General features: G+C 40.1%; 1 long non-coding RNA gene across 1 annotated transcript in view; it reads left to right on the top strand.

Annotated features, from left to right (window-relative positions):
- LOC144340935 (uncharacterized) overlaps positions 1-19,357 on the top strand; it is a 147,382-nt gene that overhangs the window by 10,055 nt on the left and 117,970 nt on the right. Inside the window, exon 2 of the long non-coding RNA XR_013417490.1 lies at positions 1,021-1,097. This is a non-coding gene — a long non-coding RNA (uncharacterized LOC144340935). The remainder of the gene's footprint in view (positions 1-1,020; positions 1,098-19,357) is intronic.

Here is a 19,357-nt window from a genome sequence, read left to right as displayed (position 1 = left end):
TAAGTGTGAATGATGTGCAGAGGAGACGCTAACGGAAGATGGATGCTTGATGTTGCAGCTGAGGCTGCTGCAGCCCTCCTTAGACATCTCACAGCATTTTCCATCTTGTGGAATGCTGCCATCAGGTCGTCAAGAAAAGTCATGAGTGGGAGTCACGGGACAGTTATTTATTTCCAACGACTTGTTCGCTTGCTAAAACACAAGCAGGAACTTCACAAACAGAATTTCCTGAGACCATGCTAGTGGATGTGCTGAAGGCAATCTAATGAGGTAGAAAGACTGGAATTTGGGATCCCAGTGACCCAGAATGAGTTTAAACTCATTCTGCCATTTCTTTGTCAACATAATAAGAGGCACTTAACTGCTCAGAGTGTCAGCAACCTCACTTGGAAGATGAGATGTTTTTCATAGGGCTGTTTGAGAATTAATGTGACAATATAGGTAACATACCTCGTTGCATACCTAGCAGGCACGCAATAAATATTATTACATTATTTGCATCCACTAGGATTCTATACTCTTTTGACGTTTTGAGACACATAATACTTATAAGAGGCCCATGGAAATACTATACTCTGAAAATGGCCAAAAAGACACACACACACACACACACACACACACACACACACACACCTTACTTGTATGTAACATAAACATAATCTTTGCATAACTGAGTGGAGAAAGACCACCCAGTCTGGGTCTCATTGTGGTGGTTTGTGTCTCTGGCTTATATTCTTCATCTGCAAAGTGAGAGGATGGAACCAAAGCTCTCGCAGGGCCGCACGGATGACCCGTGTCTGTGGCGCTCCAATCCTGATGCTGTGAGTGTGTTGCTCACAGGTCGCAATTATCCATTCCTCTTTATTTGAATTGGTACTAAGTACGATATTGCATTTATACTTGGTCTGGAAATGTTATTCTGTACTTTAACGTATGCATGAATATGAGATTTTGTAAATTTGCTTTAAATAATATAAGAAAGTGCCACCTTCAGGCTCTCCCTCTGTCTTCTGCTCACAGCTGAATGCAACAGCCCCGGGTTTCCTGCTCTGTGAGGAACGGCTGGACCACATCTCCTGCTGGTGACAAGTGTCAGAGTAAGCTAGCCTTCTTTACTCTCCTCTCGCGCTCTTGCTCTTTCTTTCTCTGCAGTTTTTCTCATCCCTACTTCCTCATTTGGGGAAGGGAATGAAGTACTTTTGTTTAAATATCTCCACCTGATTTTTAGACTGCATGTGGGAATGAAAGCCAGAGACATGGAATAATATGAACAATAAATGTTTCTGCTAAACTGTGTCAGTGTGAACCAAGAAAGATGACTGAGAGTTGATCAAATTCTTTTTCCAAATATGATTGTTATTTGCACTGTTTTTGTCTTCTTGTGCCTGATTTCCTTTATAGAACTGAAGCCGTGTCTCTGGTCTCCTGAGATTGTATGCTTCACTCTCTCCTTTTTATATCACACTGCAAGCTATTATTATGAGTACAGCAATGAACAAAATAAATCCTCTTACAGTAGGCAGATATCTCCTCCACAAGATAATTATCAGATCTCATGGGAATTTGTTTTTAAACTCACTTCATAATGTTGGCCCTCCTCTCTGAAAATGCTTCACCACGTTTAATATAATGTAATCATAAACCATGGTGGGATGCATGGAAGTTGTTTAAAAGCCATTTCCTAAGAGGGAAGGGATGGGGAAAGTTAATTATATCTAATGGCCCTTGATCTCCCATGAGAATAGTCCTTCCCACCTGATAGAAAAGAGTGGTTTGAGAAAACAGGAAATCTGATAAGTAGCTTCACTGTTTTGTAAAAGGTGAGTGGTCCACTTGTACTGGATGTCAAAGCTACTGTCTAAATGAGAAGCATTTAGAATTGCATATTCCTTAAAGAAAAAGTGACAAGCAGAAGAAGGGTCAAAGCTAACACCAAAAATTAAAGAAGAAATTTTCATTTGTTTGTTTGCTTAATGATGGCAACTAGCCTGAAGGCTTTACATATTGGCAAATATAGCAGATAATGAACTATTGATCTGGAAGTTGTTCAGGAAATGCAGAGCTTAACTAAATTGTTTGTTTTCCCTTGGAAGGTACATTGATGTAGTCGGGGGTTGACAATCTATTGATCCACTCCCAAAATTCCTCTGACCCACACTAATTAAAAAGAAAAGGAAGAAAAAAAGACCTTGAGTATACTCTCTCTGAGCCCAGTTGACATCTAAGAAATAATCCTGTAAAGACAGAAGTACTTGTGCCTCCCTAAATCTGACATCATTGTCATGCTATTCTGCCTTGTGACCCATTTTGAGTTTTATCAGTGCCACACGTAAAAAATAGCAGTTAAATCTTTCACCTTGAAGCAGACACTTAACATTTTAGTACTAAGTGAAGTACAGTGGATTTTCTCTTGCTTGTACGGGACAGGAGCACAGATAACCTCTTTGAAGATGTTTTCTTTTTCACTCATTTCTGAAATAAGGTGCAGTGGGGATTCTTGTTTCGGATGAGAGATCTACTACTTTATAATGCCCCATCAACTGTCAGAGGTGTTGAAGCCAGAGCGACTCCATCTTGAGCGAGGGGCAGGAAAATGATGCTGGGACTTGCCGGGCCGCATTCCCAGAAAGTCAGGCATTCCTCGCCTCTAGGTGTTTATGGCTAAGGAAACAGATTAACAATGTTTATTAAACAAAACCTGACCTGGGGGTGTCCAGGTATCCCGATATTTGGAGAACAAAGGCATTCCTAATTTTGCTTTAAAGATAATAATACTGATGCTTGCAAAATACAGTAATTAAAAAAATTAATCCTTTATCACAAACCCTTGTGGCAGAGCACACCTCCCCATGTATACAAGCATTGTACCTAGGGTGGACGTGTTCCTCCTCTTACTTTTGGAAACGCCCGACTCAGTCTATGGAGTAGCTGTACTTTCGCTACTTTCTTAATAAACTTGCTTTTACTTTGCACTGGGGACTCACCCTGAATTCTTTCGTGGGAGAGATCCAGGGACCCTCTTGTGCAGTCAGGATCGCGACCCCTTTCTGGTAACACAACCTCATAGCCTTAAAATTCTAAAATGGAGCCCATCAGAATCAGGCACAATAAAAAGAGTACTGCAGTGAGCTGGGAAAGAGAAGCTCGTTATCTTCATGACTCAGATCTCATTTTAACATATGTATATGCTTAGTTAATATATATCCATTATATATCTGTATGTGCCAAGCACGGTGTCTAACACTGTGAGATGGAAAGGTGAATTGGTTTGATTACTTGGAAAGAAATAAACAAGTTAATCACATCCACACCAAAATGTAATAAGCCTTGCAACAAATATACGTACACTGTGCTGGGGGGGAAAAGATACAGGAGAATTTAAATCATTAAGGAAGTTTCCCTAAGATGTGAGTAAGCATTTGCTTGATAAATTGGGACAGTGGCTAGTGCCTTGCATATTCAGGTGGGGTGTACAGACGCATGATCTGCATGGCTCATTGAAAGCGCTCAAAGCAGTTGGATCTGTCTGTTGCAGAAATGCAAGTCTGGAGAGCATTAGACATGAAGTTAGAGGAACAGAGGGCGCTCAAGCCATGAAGGGACTTGCGTGCTAATGAAAGGAGTTTTTACTTTAGAAAGAAAGCCTGGGGGAGCCATTGAAGGACAGTAGGAGGTTGGCATGAACAGTCATGTACTTTAAATGTAACCCTCTGGCAGCTCTGTAGACACGCGGAGAAACAAAACCAGAGCAGGAAGAATTGCATGTTCTTGAAAGAAAAACTGATAAGAAAGCAATCAATGCAAGAAATGATTAAAGCCTGAATCGTCATCATCAATTTTAATTGAATACATATTATAAGCCAGTAGCATGCTTAGTACTTTGTGAACATTATCTCGTTTACTCTTCACAAGGAACCTATGAGTGGGTACTCTGTACTCACTTCAATGACAAAGGAACTGGGGACTCAGAGAGTTTTGATCTCTTGACTGAGATTGCACAGGTGTTGATAAAGCAGAGTTTAGATCCAGCTCAATCTGGCTTCAGAATGCAGGCATCAGGATGCATCACGCTGTAAACCAAAAGTGTCTGCGACAGATTTAGAGGTTTGTGTTGCCAAGGTTGAGGATGTGCCTGGACTGTGGAATGTGCTTTTTCCAAAGAAGGTTTTGGGAACTTCAATACTAAAGGTGGAAAGAGCAGTCAGGAGGAGAAGGAGGAAAGAAAAAAAAGTGGGGGGAGGTAGAACTTAGGCAGTGTGGTAATTACATTCTTGCGAGGCTTTGGTTAGCACTCACAGAATCTTCATTTTACGTGTGAAAAGAGAGGAGTGGTGGAAAAAGTCAAGTGTGCCTTTTTCTGGCTTGGCAAATCTACATTTCCCATGTGAAATTATAGCTGTCTGCTTGGGAACAAGAGGAAGGCAGTTTTCTTGTGTGACTTGCTTTCCCTTTGGCAGAGAGTTTGGGGCCCTGAGATTTTCTTTTCCTTTCACAGAGCTATATCCAAAGTTATTGGTAAGAGTAACTTGAAGGAAATTTTGCTATTCATCAAAGAGAATTCAGGTATAGACACAGAATGTGGGGGGAAAGATGATGAGATATTTTGTAGATGTGCTGAGTTTGAGCTACCTAAAAAAACCCTTAAAGCATGGGAAAGAATGGGGTTGAAATGGTTTTGTCAAAGCCATAAAATGCTTCATAGTAAGTAAAGTACATGTGTTTGAATATGTTATTTCAGAAGACAATCATCAAGTAGTAAGGGTGACATTCTGTTTTACTTAGGACCCTACTCTTGAAGAATTATAGCACTATCAGAAATCTTTTTGCTACACACAAAGTAATACTTAAAACTAACACTTAAAACACAGTTATTAATTGCTGTTTGTAACAACCCATGAAGTTATTCCTCCAAATTACAGATGTGAAAATACAGGCAAAAAGTGGGAATTTAATCCAAGAGTATGACAATAAATTGGCATGCCTTAACTTGCTCTTACTTTGAAATTTGCTTTAGAAGGTTTTGTTAGTAGCACATCAGCTTTTGTTCTATTTTATTTCAGAATAGAATCTTATTGAGAATTTAAAGGGAAAAAAGGAAAGGGAAGGAAGACGGTTTATAATTTAATATTGTAACTTTTTTGACTGCCACATGTGAACCAGACATCCCTGAAGGCTTTGTTCTACTGAGCAAACATGCTACACATCTCAGGACTGGACTCATCCAGATCCACTTGCTTGTAAGTTGTTCCTTTCACCTAAGAACCATCACTGAGTGCTGTGAGGGTGTAACAGCCTGATGGGTTCTTCTTCTGTGAGGGTGTAACAGTCTGACGTGTTCTCCTTCTGTGAGGGTGTAACAGCCTGACGGGTTCTCCTTCTGTGAGGGTGTAACAGCCTGACGGTTTCTCCTTCTGTGAGGGTGTAACAGCCTGATGGGTTCTCCTTCTGTGAGGGTGTAACAGCCTGATGGGTTCTCCTTCTGTGAGGGTGTAACAGCCTGATAGGTTCTCCTTCTGTGAGGGTGTAACAGCCTGATGGGTTCTCCTCTCCTGTGAGGGTGTAACAGCCTCACGGGATCTTCTTCTGTGAGGGTGTAACAGCCTGATGGGATCTTCTTCTGTGAGGGTGTAACAGCCTGACGGGATCTTCTTCTGTGAGGGTGTAACAGCCTGACAGGTTCTTCTCTCCTGTGAGGGTGTAACAGCCTGACGGGATCTTCTTCTGTGAGGGTGTAACAGCCTGACGGGTTCTTCTTCTGTGAGGGTGTAACAGCCTGACGGGTTCTTCTCTCCTGTGAGGGTGTAACAGCCTGATGGGATCTTCGTCTGTGAGGGTGTAACAACCTGATGGGATCTTCTTCTGTGAGGGTGTAACAGCCTGATGGGATCTTCTTCTGTGAGGGTGTAACAGCCTGACGGGATCTTCTTCTGTGAGGGTGTAATAGCCTGACGGGTTCTTCTTGCCCACTGCCCAGAAAAGCCAATTCACTGAGAACAGTAGGTTTTGCAGCACAGAAAGAGTTTGATAATCACAGGGCCAACCAAGCAGAAGGATGGGAGATAATTCTCAAATCTGCCTCCCCAATAAATTCAGAGACTAGGTGTTTTTAAGGGTAGTTTGACGGGCAGGGCGTAGGGAATGGGGATGCTGATTGGTTGGGTCAGGGATGAAATCACTGAAGCTGGAAACTATCTTCTTATGCTGAGTCAGTTCCTGGGTGAGGGTCACAAGACCACATAAACCAGTTTCTTGGTATGGGTTACCAGACCAGGTGGTGCCAACTGATCCATCAGAATGCGAGGTCCAAAAAATAGCTCAAACACCAATGTTAGGTTTTACAATAGTGACAGTATCTATAGGAGCCATTGGGAAGGGAGTTAGTTTCAGGAAAGGACTGTTGTCTTTGTTTAAAGTTAAACTATAAACCAAATTCCTCCCATAGTTAGCTTGGCCTATGCCCGGGAGTGAACAAGGGCAGCATGTGAGGTTAGAAGCAAGATGGATTCAACTATATCTGATTACTTTTGCTATCATAATTTTTGCAAAGGTGGTTTCAAACATCTTGCTCAGACTGTACTTTTGGGTCCATGGGGCTGGACAAGCAAAAATATATATAGAGAGGAAAAACTAATACGGAATCAAATACATGTAGACTTCATTAGATGGCCATAGTGGGGTAGAGATAAATAATGTGGAGAAAGGAGAAGTGCTTGTTTGGAGAGTGGAGTTGCCATTTTATACAGTGCTATTGGAGAAGGCCTTGCTGATGGGGTGACATTTGAGTGGGGACCTGAGTGAAGACACTGCCATTCAGGTGTCTGAGGCAAGAAAGTTTTAGGTGATGGCTTTACGATAGCATTGGGTCGCAGTGTGCACTCTGTTGAGGTGCTGTGCTGCGGTGATGTCTTCACCAGTATAGACCAGAAGCCTGTGGCAGTGATAAGCATTTTCATAAATAGCATTTGATGCTATGTCCAATAAGATAATAACATATTCATCTCGGGTATAATAATCACCTTTCAAACCACTATATTTCCCAGAGCAACTCTGTCCCAAACATTGCATTTAGAGAGACTTTATTGCGGTGGAGCAGAAGAGCAGAACATCCAAGATGGTTACTAACCTTTAAATTTACCTGCTATACAATATTTTATAAACTTAGCTTTTCTAGAACCAAACAGTACACAACACCAGGTTAAACCAAATTTTGGCTTCTCAGGGCAGGTATCACGATAGTTCTTTCCAAGTTGCTTTATCCTTCCTTGACCAATCCATTGCCATAAAATGATAGTTTATGAGGAGAAATTTAATATCAGCTGCAACCTATGTCTTGAGGAGAATTAACCAAACAACAAATTTGTTTTGTTTTACAGAGTTATCTACAGATACTGTGTTTTGAACTATTTGTTCTCTGCACTCATAAGAAATAGATAAGGTTTTGACAAATCTTTCCAGCACCAAATTCAGGGTTAGCTAATGTAATGTATATTGTCTTAGCTTCATCTAAGTGTCTTATGAATCAATTCCAACTTATTCCCTTCCCAATGCTGGGTCTGTAATTGTCTGGGATGCTTGTCTTTAGTCTCCTTTGCATCTAGGTTGAGCTTTACAGCAAAAGTCTCATGTTTCCTAAGAGAGAAGTCTCTTTGGATGTACATCTTCTCCTAAATCAAAACACTTCACTCTTATCTTTTGCTTCCTACTAAATGTCAGGCTTCTTCCCAAACTCTCCGTTTTGCTGCTTATACTCTGTTAAATTGGAAAATAGTTATCACCTCATAAAATTGTATGCAGCCAGCATAGATAATAAATGTAGGCAATTAATAAAGAAGCTATGGTTTTGTGAGTTCAATGTGGACCTGGTTTCTAGTTCTAATAAACATATATATGGACATTTCAACATTAGGTTTCAAATCTTATTACTAAACAAGATAGATATGCATCAGATGATTCAGTCCTCTAAAGGCCAAGCAAAGAAACAATTATAATTCCAGAGCAGCAGTAGCAGTAAACACTTTCTTGTGGCTTTATTCCAATGTCAGCACTTCATTTTAATGATAACTGGATCTCAGCTGTTCATTGTGAAATCCTTGAATGTACTTAACAACCTGCTTAGAGTATATTGAGTTTATAGGGATGACCAAATGAAGCTTGACAATTTACTGTAGGGAAATTGTGCAGATTATATGGGAGATATTTATTGTAATGTGGGGCTGAGCAGCAGCACACAAAATGTAAAGATTTGAATAGGGCTGCATTGAAGCAGGTGGAGTCTTGCCTGCCACCGCTCTTCATCATTGTCAGGTGTCTTCTCTAATTAGTATATTTCTCTTAATTCTTGATTAGCAACTGCCAGAGCTCTCCCAAGAGCGTAACACTAATACGCTAATTTGTAAAGCACTTTGCAGTTTGCAGAGCATTTGTTCACACATACTATCTTTTTAATGCTCTTAACAATCCAATAAAGTAGGCGTTATTATGGTTATTTTATATGGGAGTAAAAGAGGCCTAATGACATTGACCTCACATAGCTAGTTGACTAAGGTTGGCCTTCTTCCTCCCAATACAATGCATATTTCTTTGGATTTTGCCTTGTTTGGCGGTCCAGCATATACTTACCTCTCCTTATTAACAGAAGAAGAGCAGGTTGTCACCATTGTGTATGTTCCTGTGGGTCAATAGGGCCCTGCCTCCCACTGGAGAAGATGCCAAAGGCCGTATTCCCCTCTCTCAAGACCTGGCAGCAAGGGCGTGGCTCATGACCTGGGACGAATACATTTGTTACCTGAGACTTTGAATCTTGAGGGAAAAGAAATGCAAAGATAAAGGAGTGACCAGCATATACTTAGAATTTGTTAGGTTTGTCTGGCAATGATGACATTTGCAAGACCCAACAGTATACATGTAAGTCCACATGCTGTAAAACTAAATATTTAAAAGTTGCAAGTTAATCTTAAAAACTCCTGGCCGGGCGCGGTGGCTCAAGCCTGTAATCCCAGCACTCTGGGAGGCCGAGACGGGCGGATCATGAGGTCAGGAGATCGAGACCATCCTGGCTGACACGGTGAAACCCCGTCTCTACTAAAAAAAAAATACAAAAACTTAGCCGGGCGAGGTGGCGGGCGCCTGTAGTCCCAGCTACTCGGGAGGCTGAGGCAGGAGAATGGCGTAAACCCGGGAGGCGGAGCTTGCAGTGAGCTGAGATCCGGCCAGTGCACTCCAGCCTGGGCGACAGAGCGAGACTCCGTCTCAAAAAAAAAAAAAAACAACTCCTTAATCATATGCATTATATATATATATTCTACTCCCTGGAAAAATGTGCCCTCATAAAAACCCAAGTGGCCAGGTTTGAGTTTAGAATTCTTAAATCCCTTGGGCTTGCATGCTGGATTCCGGAAGCTTGGTAATACTGGCCTCCAGGGTTGGTCTTAGTCTGCGAGCCCTATTCCCCTACATTCGTACTCTTGGCTGTGTTTTGCTCTGTCAGAAATTTGTGCCTACACAAGTGGACAGCCTGACCTGTAGATCTAAGCTTCATCCATCACCCCCAAGAGAAAGCTGCACGTTGGCTACTCTTCACCTAGGTCCGCCCGTATGCACGTTCTATTTGAGTGGGTGGAGCCTGTGAAGAGGACAGCATAGGCTTTGAAGTGGGTTCAGGACTACTTGTGCAAACAATTCTGGGGTCATATGTGTCCCAACATGGTCTCAAGGCAGGGCTTGGGCTCTGGGTAACATGTATCCTCAACTTCATAGACTGTTGCCTCAGGGACAAGGCCACAGGACCAGAGTTTCTTTAAAACCCAGAGCCGGGGCAATGGCCCTTCTTGCCTGGGCCTAAGAGTGGTCCTGGGTACTAACATTCCATCTAGGAATTTGTTGCAACTTGGTTTCTAGAACTTCTTTGCTTCTTACTGGTTGTTTAAGCAGGTTCCCCTACTTCACCTTTGTTTTCTGAGTCCTCTACATACTTCCAGTTGATTCATTTATCTTAAAATGGCCAACTTCATTTTTTTTCTTGTTGCTTGTACCTGGGAACCTTGCTTGATACACAGAGTCTGTCATTTTTTTTTTTCCACAGGATGAGGATGGTAGAGGATTAGCAGTAATTGGACAGTGATTGATGAAAACAGCTAATGATAGTCTGAGCAATGTTAAGTCTCATCCATCTGTGATGAATATTCCACTGTCACCATGGAAAAACAAGCAGATAGAACTACTCCTCAGCCTCTCTCTCTATTCCGTCAGGCTCACCCTTTCTTATTGTCTTCCTTACAGGGTAATGTGAGTTAACGCTTCTGGTGAAATATTCAGGGAGCAACACAGTACTTTGTGCTACTTGCTGTTAATCATAAAATGAGATTTGGTTACTTTTTAAAATTAAAAATATCTTACATGTTACCAAATCAATAGATACTCATTATAGGAAAGACTTGTAAATATAGATGAATAAAAGGAGACACACCATAAGCATATGCTCACACTGCCCAGAGACAACCATTACTATTAATAGACAACTTTCCCTGGATATCTTTAAGAAAAATGGTTACACTGTACATGCTCATTTAAAACTGTTTTAGTCATTACACTCTATATTATAAGCATTTTCAATTCAATAGGTACGTTCATAGCTTTTTAAAAAAAATCTCTTATTGAATCTTTAAATAATGTGAAGTTATCTAAACTAATACTTAATGTTGGGAATTTTGATTGTCCTAAATTTTTATTATCAGAAACATTATTAGTGAACATTCTTGAAGTGAAATAATTATACATGTGGTTAATTATTTCTGAAGGATATATTTCTATAAGTGGAATATTCATTTCAAAGACTTTTCATACCTAGAGTAATTTAGTACTATTTAAAAGCCCATTCAGAGTAATTATAAATTGAACAGTATTAATCTAGCATATATTTTGATTAAGAGTTGGTAAAGTATGATTAAAATTCAGTACTATTCATGGTTCAATTTATTACATACACTATACTTTGGCAAGACTTCTAAATAAATCTGGAGGGAAATGAAGATTTTTTCATTTAAATGTGACACACTTCACTGTTTCTCTTTTTTAAACAACTTTGTTAAGATATAATCTTCACACCACAAAATTTACCCACTTTTAAAATACAATTTAATTATTTTTAGTGTATTTACGGAGTTGTACAGCCATCATCACAATCAGTTTTAAAACACTCTTTATGATCTCTAAAATAAATTCTGTACTCAGTCAGGGCTCTTAAATCTCCCCATTTCCCCAGCCTTAGGTAATCACCTATCTAGCTTCTGTCTCTATAAATTTGCCTGTTCTGGACACTTGTTATAAATGGAATCATACGGCCATCCTTGGTGACTGTCTTCTTTCACTTAACATGATTTCAAAATTCCTTCACGTTGTAACGCGTATCTGTACTGAACTCCTTTTTATTGCTGAATAGTGTTCCATTGTATGAATGGTGGCATTTGTTTGTCCCTTCTTCAGGCGGACATTTGGGTTGACTCCACTTTGGGGCTATGTGAGTAATGCTGCTGTATACATTTGTGTACAGACTTTTGTGTGGACACCTGTTTTCATTTTTCTTGGGTATTCACTGAGGAGTGAAATTGCTTGATCATATGGTAACTCTGTCTAACTGTGTGGGGAACTGCCAGACTGTTTTCTAAAGAAGCTGCACATTTTATATACACACCAGCAGAACATGAAGGGTCCGATCTCACCACATCCTCACCAGTACTTGTGATTATCTGTCTTTTCTACTGTAGCCATTCACTTTACACTTGGTGCAAAGTGGTATCTAATTTTGGTTTATATTTGCATTTCCCTAATGGCTAATCAAGCTTCTCTCTCTCTCTTTCTCTTTTAATATTAGTCCTTTTAAAAAGTCTAGAAGTATTACAAGTAAGATATTAACTCCATTTCACAATATTTTATGTTGATAATTGAATTGGCTTTCTTTTAAAATTATTTTCTAATGAAATAATTCAACTCAGTCCATGGACCTATAGTTATTGTAGTTTAAAAAATTATATGTTTCTAATAGATGATGACATAACAAAACATTATTCTAGTTTCTTATAAATGTAGACATTCATTATTATCTGTATGCGGTTTTCAAAAAATTATTTGTGATTTTCCAAGAGCGATGACTAAGCTTCGGCATTTTCTATTAATAAAAAGGCACTAGATATCTCTCATCAATTGCTATATTTTCTGATAGAAAACTTGAAATATACCTTTAAAAACATATTTTAACAGATCTATAACTTAGATTAATTATAAATTTCCTATTTAGTGTGCTTCAAAGTTTTATCAAAAAGATAACTTTTTACTGTTAATATTTGACTCAGTTCAAAGGAGGAAAACCAATATGAACCAATGGTGATATAATGTCAAATAAGTACAATGTAGTGAATGATGTAATTGAACGTTGAAAGTTAAGTCTTGCTTTAGATACAATAATTCTGCAACAATACTTTGAAAATTATAGGTAAATAAATATGTAGCTTTATTTTATGATATAAAAATGGGCCAGGCAAGGGGCTCACACCTGTAATCCCAGCACTTTGGGAGTCCAAAGTGGGTGGATCAGTTCAGGTCAGGAGTTCAAGACCAGCCTGACCAATATGGTGAAACCCCATGTCTACTAAAATCACAACAATTAGCTGGGTATGGCAGTGAGTACCTGTAGTCTCAGCTACTTGGGAGGGTGAGGAAACAGAATCGCTTGAACTCAAGAGGTGGAGGTTGCAGCGAGCTGCGATCACGCCACTACACTCCAGCCTGGGTGACACAGCGAGGCTCCGTCTCAAACAAACAAACAAACAAAAAATGGCATTCAACACTGAGGTAACAAACTTCAGTACACTGGATACTTGGATACTTTGAAGAAAAATGGAAGGATAGAGCGGTAAACTTGCTTTCAATAAAAAATCCACATGCATATAGTCCATGTCTCAGGTGGATTTGCAGAAAATTTTGTTATCAAATGGATAAAAGCATGCAAACTTCTTTGAATCCAACAAAAAATATTCGGAGAGCAATATTTGAGGGGTACGCTGGAACAGGTATTTCATCAACAAACTTAGAGCTGGCTCTCAGGGCTGCTGGAAGAATCAAGCTTTATATTGTGTGTATTCTTTCTCTCTCTTTTTTTTTTTTTTTTGAGATGGAGCCTCACTCTGTCACCCAGGCTGGAGTGCAGTGGCACAATCTCAGCTCACTGCAAGGTCCACCTCCCGGGTTCACATCATTCTCCTGCCTCAGCCTCCCGAGAAGCTGGGTAGCTGGGACTACAGGTTAACCGCCACGCCCCGTTAATTCTTTGTAATTTTAGTAGAGACAGGGTTTCACCGTGTTAGCCAGTATCATCTTGATCTCCTGACCTCATGATCCTCCCCACTTGGCCTCCCAAAGTGCTGGTATTACAGGCTTGAGTCACCGCGCCTGGCCTATATTAATATGTATTCTAAGAGAGGATTTCAGCTCTCTATTGCATCAAGGACAAGACTGTTGAGATTTAGATCTAATCTCTTGACTTCTGGAGAATAGGCCAAACAGATGACATGGCCAGATGGAAAGATTCATAATAAAGCTGAGAAAAGAAAGGCTATGAAGAAATGCTAAGGTACCTACAGGATTGTTTCTTCTGGCTTTGATCTTTGCTGCCTTAGCATGGCCACTATCTAGCTGTGTGACCTTGAGCCGATTGCTCCATTTTTCTGGCCCTCATTTTCCTCATAAGTAACATGAAGAACAGCTATACATTAGGGTTATTGTGTGGATTAAATGAGATGATGTGTGTACAAGCAACTATCCAAGTGAAACCTTATTGTCTCTGACATGTGATGGGCATTCAAAAATAGTAATAACTTGACTGCTTATTCTCTGTCAAGCACATTTTCAGTGCCTTACTGACTCATAATTTTCACATCAACCCTAAAAAGGAAGGTATATTTAACAAATAAGGCACAGGAATTAAAATACAGAAAAGTTCAGAAACTTACATAAGATCCTACAACTGCCACCTAAATGTGTCCAGATGAATATGACTTTCCAATCATAACATAAAATCCATTGTATCTTAATATATACTAATTTTTGTACCCAAATTAAATTACTTGCTTAAGAATTAGTTTATGAATAATACAAAATCCATGGAAGAAATTAAGAAAAAATGGCTTATTTCATGTGTTTTTTGTCATCCTTGATAAGATGGTTTAATGAAAGGACCTAATTTGCTTTCCAGCAGACTATTTCATAGGTCACATAACATGATTAATGTAGTGTTTGAGTCAACTAAGTTATCTTGGACCAACTCTTAGTGATTCTGAAAACAGGTGATTTCATGACTTGAACAAGTACATTGTCTCAAAGCCAAAAAGAAGAGTCAACACCCTGCTATGCTATAATTAAAACAGTCACTCAGTCACAAGATCTTTCACCCTCTCTTCAAGTGTGTTAAGCACCATGGCACTGTAAGTCAAGCCCCAAACTTGAGGCACTCAGAGTACACTGCACGTCTCTGGGCTGATGCCTGCCAGTGCCGGGAGAAAGGGAAGGAACAGGCCCTTCAATCCTGCAGGAGAATCTGGGCAGCTCGGCTGTGTCTACTATAGTTCATTCCCTGCTGTACTTGTTCTGCTTCTTTACATAAATGTTGGGGCAGCCTCTCCAAGGATTCCAGTGAGGGTCCTCAAGGAAAATTACAGGCCTGACCACTGCAGTTGGTCTCCAGACCCACAATTAGTACAATTAGTACAGTCTCCCTCTTCTACTGTCCATCCTAGATTCTACTCACCCTCAGATATTACCTCTGCTCTTCTAGACAGGTCATCTACTGGCATGAAATCCTGGGCACTACACCTGCCTCAGGCTGGGGCTGCCGCACTTGTCCATTTACCAAAACAATTGGTCGAGGACTTTCCAAAGGTATGTTGCCAGCAAATTCCTTTGTGTAGCAGCAGCTCCTCCTCCTGAGGTGGGGGATAAAGGAGGGCCAGAAGCCACTACCTCTGTTAGGATGGTGACTCCTTTTCTTGTCTTTTGGTCCTTTGTCATGAGAAATTTAATGTGTTCAGGAAGCTACCACAACTTAGATTCAAGGGAAATGATGATGTGTTCGTGGCAGAAATGTTCTTCCTTTGGAAACCAAGATCTTTAAACCTACAGACCCCAGAGTTGCAGGAACAAGAAGCACAAATCCTCAAGTGGGTCATTGAGAATGTTGGTAACAGAGGCCACTCTTGACTTTGGTTGCTCATCTATGTATTCTGTTTATCGGGAACCCAGAGCTGGCGAATGCCCATTGATTCAGGATAGATGCTATGTCCTGTACTGTGGAGTATGTTGTGTAGAGGCTGCTGTCTCATTCTCACAGGGAAGCATGTCTGGGCCTACATCTCCATTGTGTTTCAACAGGTTATTTCAGCACTCCATCAGGTTGTGCGATAGAGTGGTGTGGCATGTGATAGGACCAGCAGATCCCGTCATTACGGACCCACTGATAGACCTGCTTGGTTTTAAGGTTTGTCTCTCAGCCTGACATAATTACAAGTGAAATTGCTGTTGCTGGATCTGACACTCTGTAAGCATTCAGATACGGTGTTGGCTGAAACCATGGGGGCAGAAAAAGCAAAATCATGTTCAGAATTTGTTTGTTACTGTCAAAATGAACCGCTGACCCTTGGAAGATGAAAGAAGTAGACTGTGGTGAACTTGCCACTTAGTGATGGGATGGTCTCCTCAAGAAATGATGCAATATTGGGGATGAAGATGACATCTTTGTTGCTGGCAAGTTTGCCGTTTGGCAGCAACTGGAGCTAGACCAGCTCTGATGAGTGGGAACCCACGCTGTTGGGCCCGAGCATAACCTAACATCTCTGACACTAAAGCTACCCCTTTCATGTGTTCATTTCAGCAGCACTGGAATGGCCAATGACAGAAGCTGGCTGACATCAAGTGGCTGAGTCATTCCGTCTACTTGGCTGTCTAGTGCTTCTTTCAAACTAGATGATTTCTGGTGGGTGTTAACCTGCAACTGAAAGATCTTCCCACATTGTGTCTTCTCCTGTAGTGTCATCTACACAACACTACTCCAGATATCCTTGACTATGATCTCCGAATTTCTCTCCCACTAGGCCTCTGATGATCTGTCTGTGCCATTCAGCACCCACACATCTGTGTATATTCCAAACTGAGGCTGAGGCTGAGGCTGCATCTCTTTTTACATGAATTAGATGACCAAGTGTAGTGCGTGAAGCCCTGCCATTAAGAGAATTCCCCCTCATAGCTGTCTTTGAAAGCTACACCTGAGTGAGTGAGGAGCCAAGCTTCCTCAACAGACATTGGAAACAGATTTCCCTGAGGAAAGGATTGTGACATAAAGAGAGGCAGCTCTCTCTACCAACAGGCAATTTCAAGAGACAGAGGTGACCATTGAGGACTGTCATAGCACTCGATGCAGCTGAGGGACTACATCCTCAAAGACTGAAAGGGGACCTGGGCAGAGGGCAGCAGCTGCTACAGTCTGTTTTATCTGTGGATAATCTAGGGATATGAATTGCTATTGCCTTATTATCTTAGAAGCTCAAGTTGAGGATGAATATGGAAATGCACTACAGAGGGAAATTGGAAGATCAAAAAATATTTAGTACCCTGTGAATTATTTGCATCCCTCCTCATTTCCTCATCATTCCTCCTTGAGTGTGCATTCCTCCTTGCATTTCTTACATTTAAATATATTTTTGGCTCTTTCTAAATATTTCCAATGGAGGTGACTGCCTAGCACAAAATTATGGAGAGAAACATAAAGAAGAGTAGTTAAAAGTAGGTATGAGACAAGGTGGGCAAGTCTAGCACTTAAGTAGTGAACAGCAGCATTTGTGGCATATTTAGAGTCTGGAGATTAGACGTAAGATAGCAACTGAATCATTATGCTACTGTAAATACAGTCACAGGTCTGTGGAGCATCTGTGTTCAAAACCCAGGATGGTGCTAAAGCTTCATATAGATCCATGAAACCTCTTTGGTTCCTAAGTTGACATTTAGGAAGTTCTGCCTGCAGTGAGTTACATAGTTCTGTAACAGCCTGGATGAGTTATTGCAGCTGCAGAAAAAACTTCTGTTAACAATCTGAGAGTAATTTATGCAGCAAATGAATCTGGCTGACTTTTATCAGAGCCCCAATCAAAATAGAAATCACAACTCTTGTTTTAAAAACCAAATGCTCTGTAATTTAAGAAATTGACATTATTTTATGTACATCTATATTAATCTTCTGAGTTTCAGTGCTCATTTTAAAGAAGATGATTATTATTGTAACACCTTTTAACAACATTTTTTGGCAAACAAAGTCGTTGAAGCTGAACATTGTTTAAGTGGAGCTATTAGATTTGTTTTTTCCAGCTTTATTGAGGTATAATTGACAAAATTGTATATATTTGAAATATATGATATAATGCATTGATATACTTATGTATTGTGAAATTCTTACCTCATAAAACTAACTACCATATCCATCAACTCAACTCATACCTATTTTTTCTGTGTGTTGTGAGATGGTTGTCAAAAGATGCAACCTTTAAGATAAATAAGTTTTGGATACCTAATGTATGGCATGTTGAATATAAATTAATAATAAGGTGTTGTATACTTGAAATTTGCTAAAAGAATAGATAGATCTGAAGTGTTTTTACCACAGACACAAAAATAGGAAAGAGGTGAGGTGATAAGTTTATTTAGTTATTCATTTTTATATTTCACATATGAGGTCATGCAATATTTATTTGTCTTTCTATGTCTGGCTTATTTAAATTAGCATGATGTCCTGGTTCATCCATTGTGTTGCAAATGGAAAGATTTCCCTCTTTTGTAAGACAAAATAATATTTCATTATATATATATGCTACATTTTCTTTATTCATTCATTTGTGATGGACAGTTAGATTGCTTCTGTATCTTAGCGATCATGAACAATGCTGCTATGACTACAAGAGTGCATAGATCTGTTTGAGACAATCATTGTGTTTCCTTTGGGTATATACCCAGAAGTGGGGTTGCTGAATCATATGGTAATTGCATTTTTAATTTTTTGAAAAACTTTCATACTCTTTTCCATAATGGCTGATTCAATTTAAATTCCCACCAACAGTATACAAGGAGTCCCTTTTCTCCATACCCTCACCAACACTTGCTATCTTTTGCCTTTTGATAATAACTGTCTTATTGAATGCTATGAGATATCTCATTGTTGTTTTAATTTGCATTTTCTTGAAGATTAGTAACACTGAGCATATATTTATATTCCTGTTGGCCATTTGCATGGCTGTTTTTGGAAAAATGTCTGTTCAGCTCCTTTGCCTACATTTTTATTGGGCTATTTGTTTTGTTTGCTATTGGGTTGTATATGTTCTATATAGAGTAGTCTCTACTTTTCTGGGGGATATATCTTTCAGTACCTATAGTGGATACATGAAACAGCAGATAGTACCAAACCCTTATCGGGGGAACCTGCCCCTGATAATTCACACGGGTTCTTTTCTATTTTCCCTAAGTGTTGGCTCTTCTGAGAAATAAAGGGAAAGAGCACAAAAGAGAGAAATTTTAGAGCTGGGTGTCCGGGGGTGGCATCATATGTTGGCAGGTTCCGTGATGCCCCCTGAGCTGTAAAACCAGCAAGTTTTTATTAGCAATTTTCAAAAGGGAGGGAGTGCATGAATAGGGTGTGGGTCACAGAGATCATATGCTTCAAGGGCAACAAAAGATCACAAGGCAGAAGGTCAGGGCAAAACTAGAATCACTAATGAACTTCCATGTCCTGCTGTGCACGCATTGTCAGGGTTCAAGAGCAGAGAACCGGTCTGACTAGAATTCGTCAGGCTGGAATTTCCTAATCCTAGCAAGCCTGGGGGCGCTGCAGGAAACTAGGGCATCTTTCATCCCTATCTACATCTGCATAAGGCAGACACCCCTAGAGTGGCCATTTCAGAGGCCCCGCCTTGGGAATGCATTCTTTTCCCAGGGCTGTTAATTATTAATATTCCTTACTTGGGAAATAATTCAACGATAGTTCTCTTACCCATTTTTGGTAATAAGAGAAATATGGCTCTGTCCTGCCCGGCCCACAGGCAGGCAGACTTCAAGGTTATCTCCTTTGTTCCCTGAAAATGGCTGTTATCGTGCTTTTAAGGTGCCCAGATTTGATATTGTTCAAACACACATGCTCTACAAACAATTTGTGCAGTTAATGCAATCATCACAGGGTCCTGAGGTGACACACATCCTCTGCTTATGAAGATGATGGGATTAAGAGATTAAAGTAAAGACAGGCATAGGAAATCACAAGAGTATTGATTGGGGA

Source organism: Macaca mulatta, chromosome 5 (assembly GCF_049350105.2).
Source record: "Macaca mulatta isolate MMU2019108-1 chromosome 5, T2T-MMU8v2.0, whole genome shotgun sequence".
NCBI classification, from domain to species: Eukaryota; Metazoa; Chordata; class Mammalia; order Primates; family Cercopithecidae; genus Macaca; species Macaca mulatta.
The sequence above is the reverse complement of the archived record's forward strand: the minus strand, read 5'-3'. Positions and strand labels throughout refer to the sequence as shown.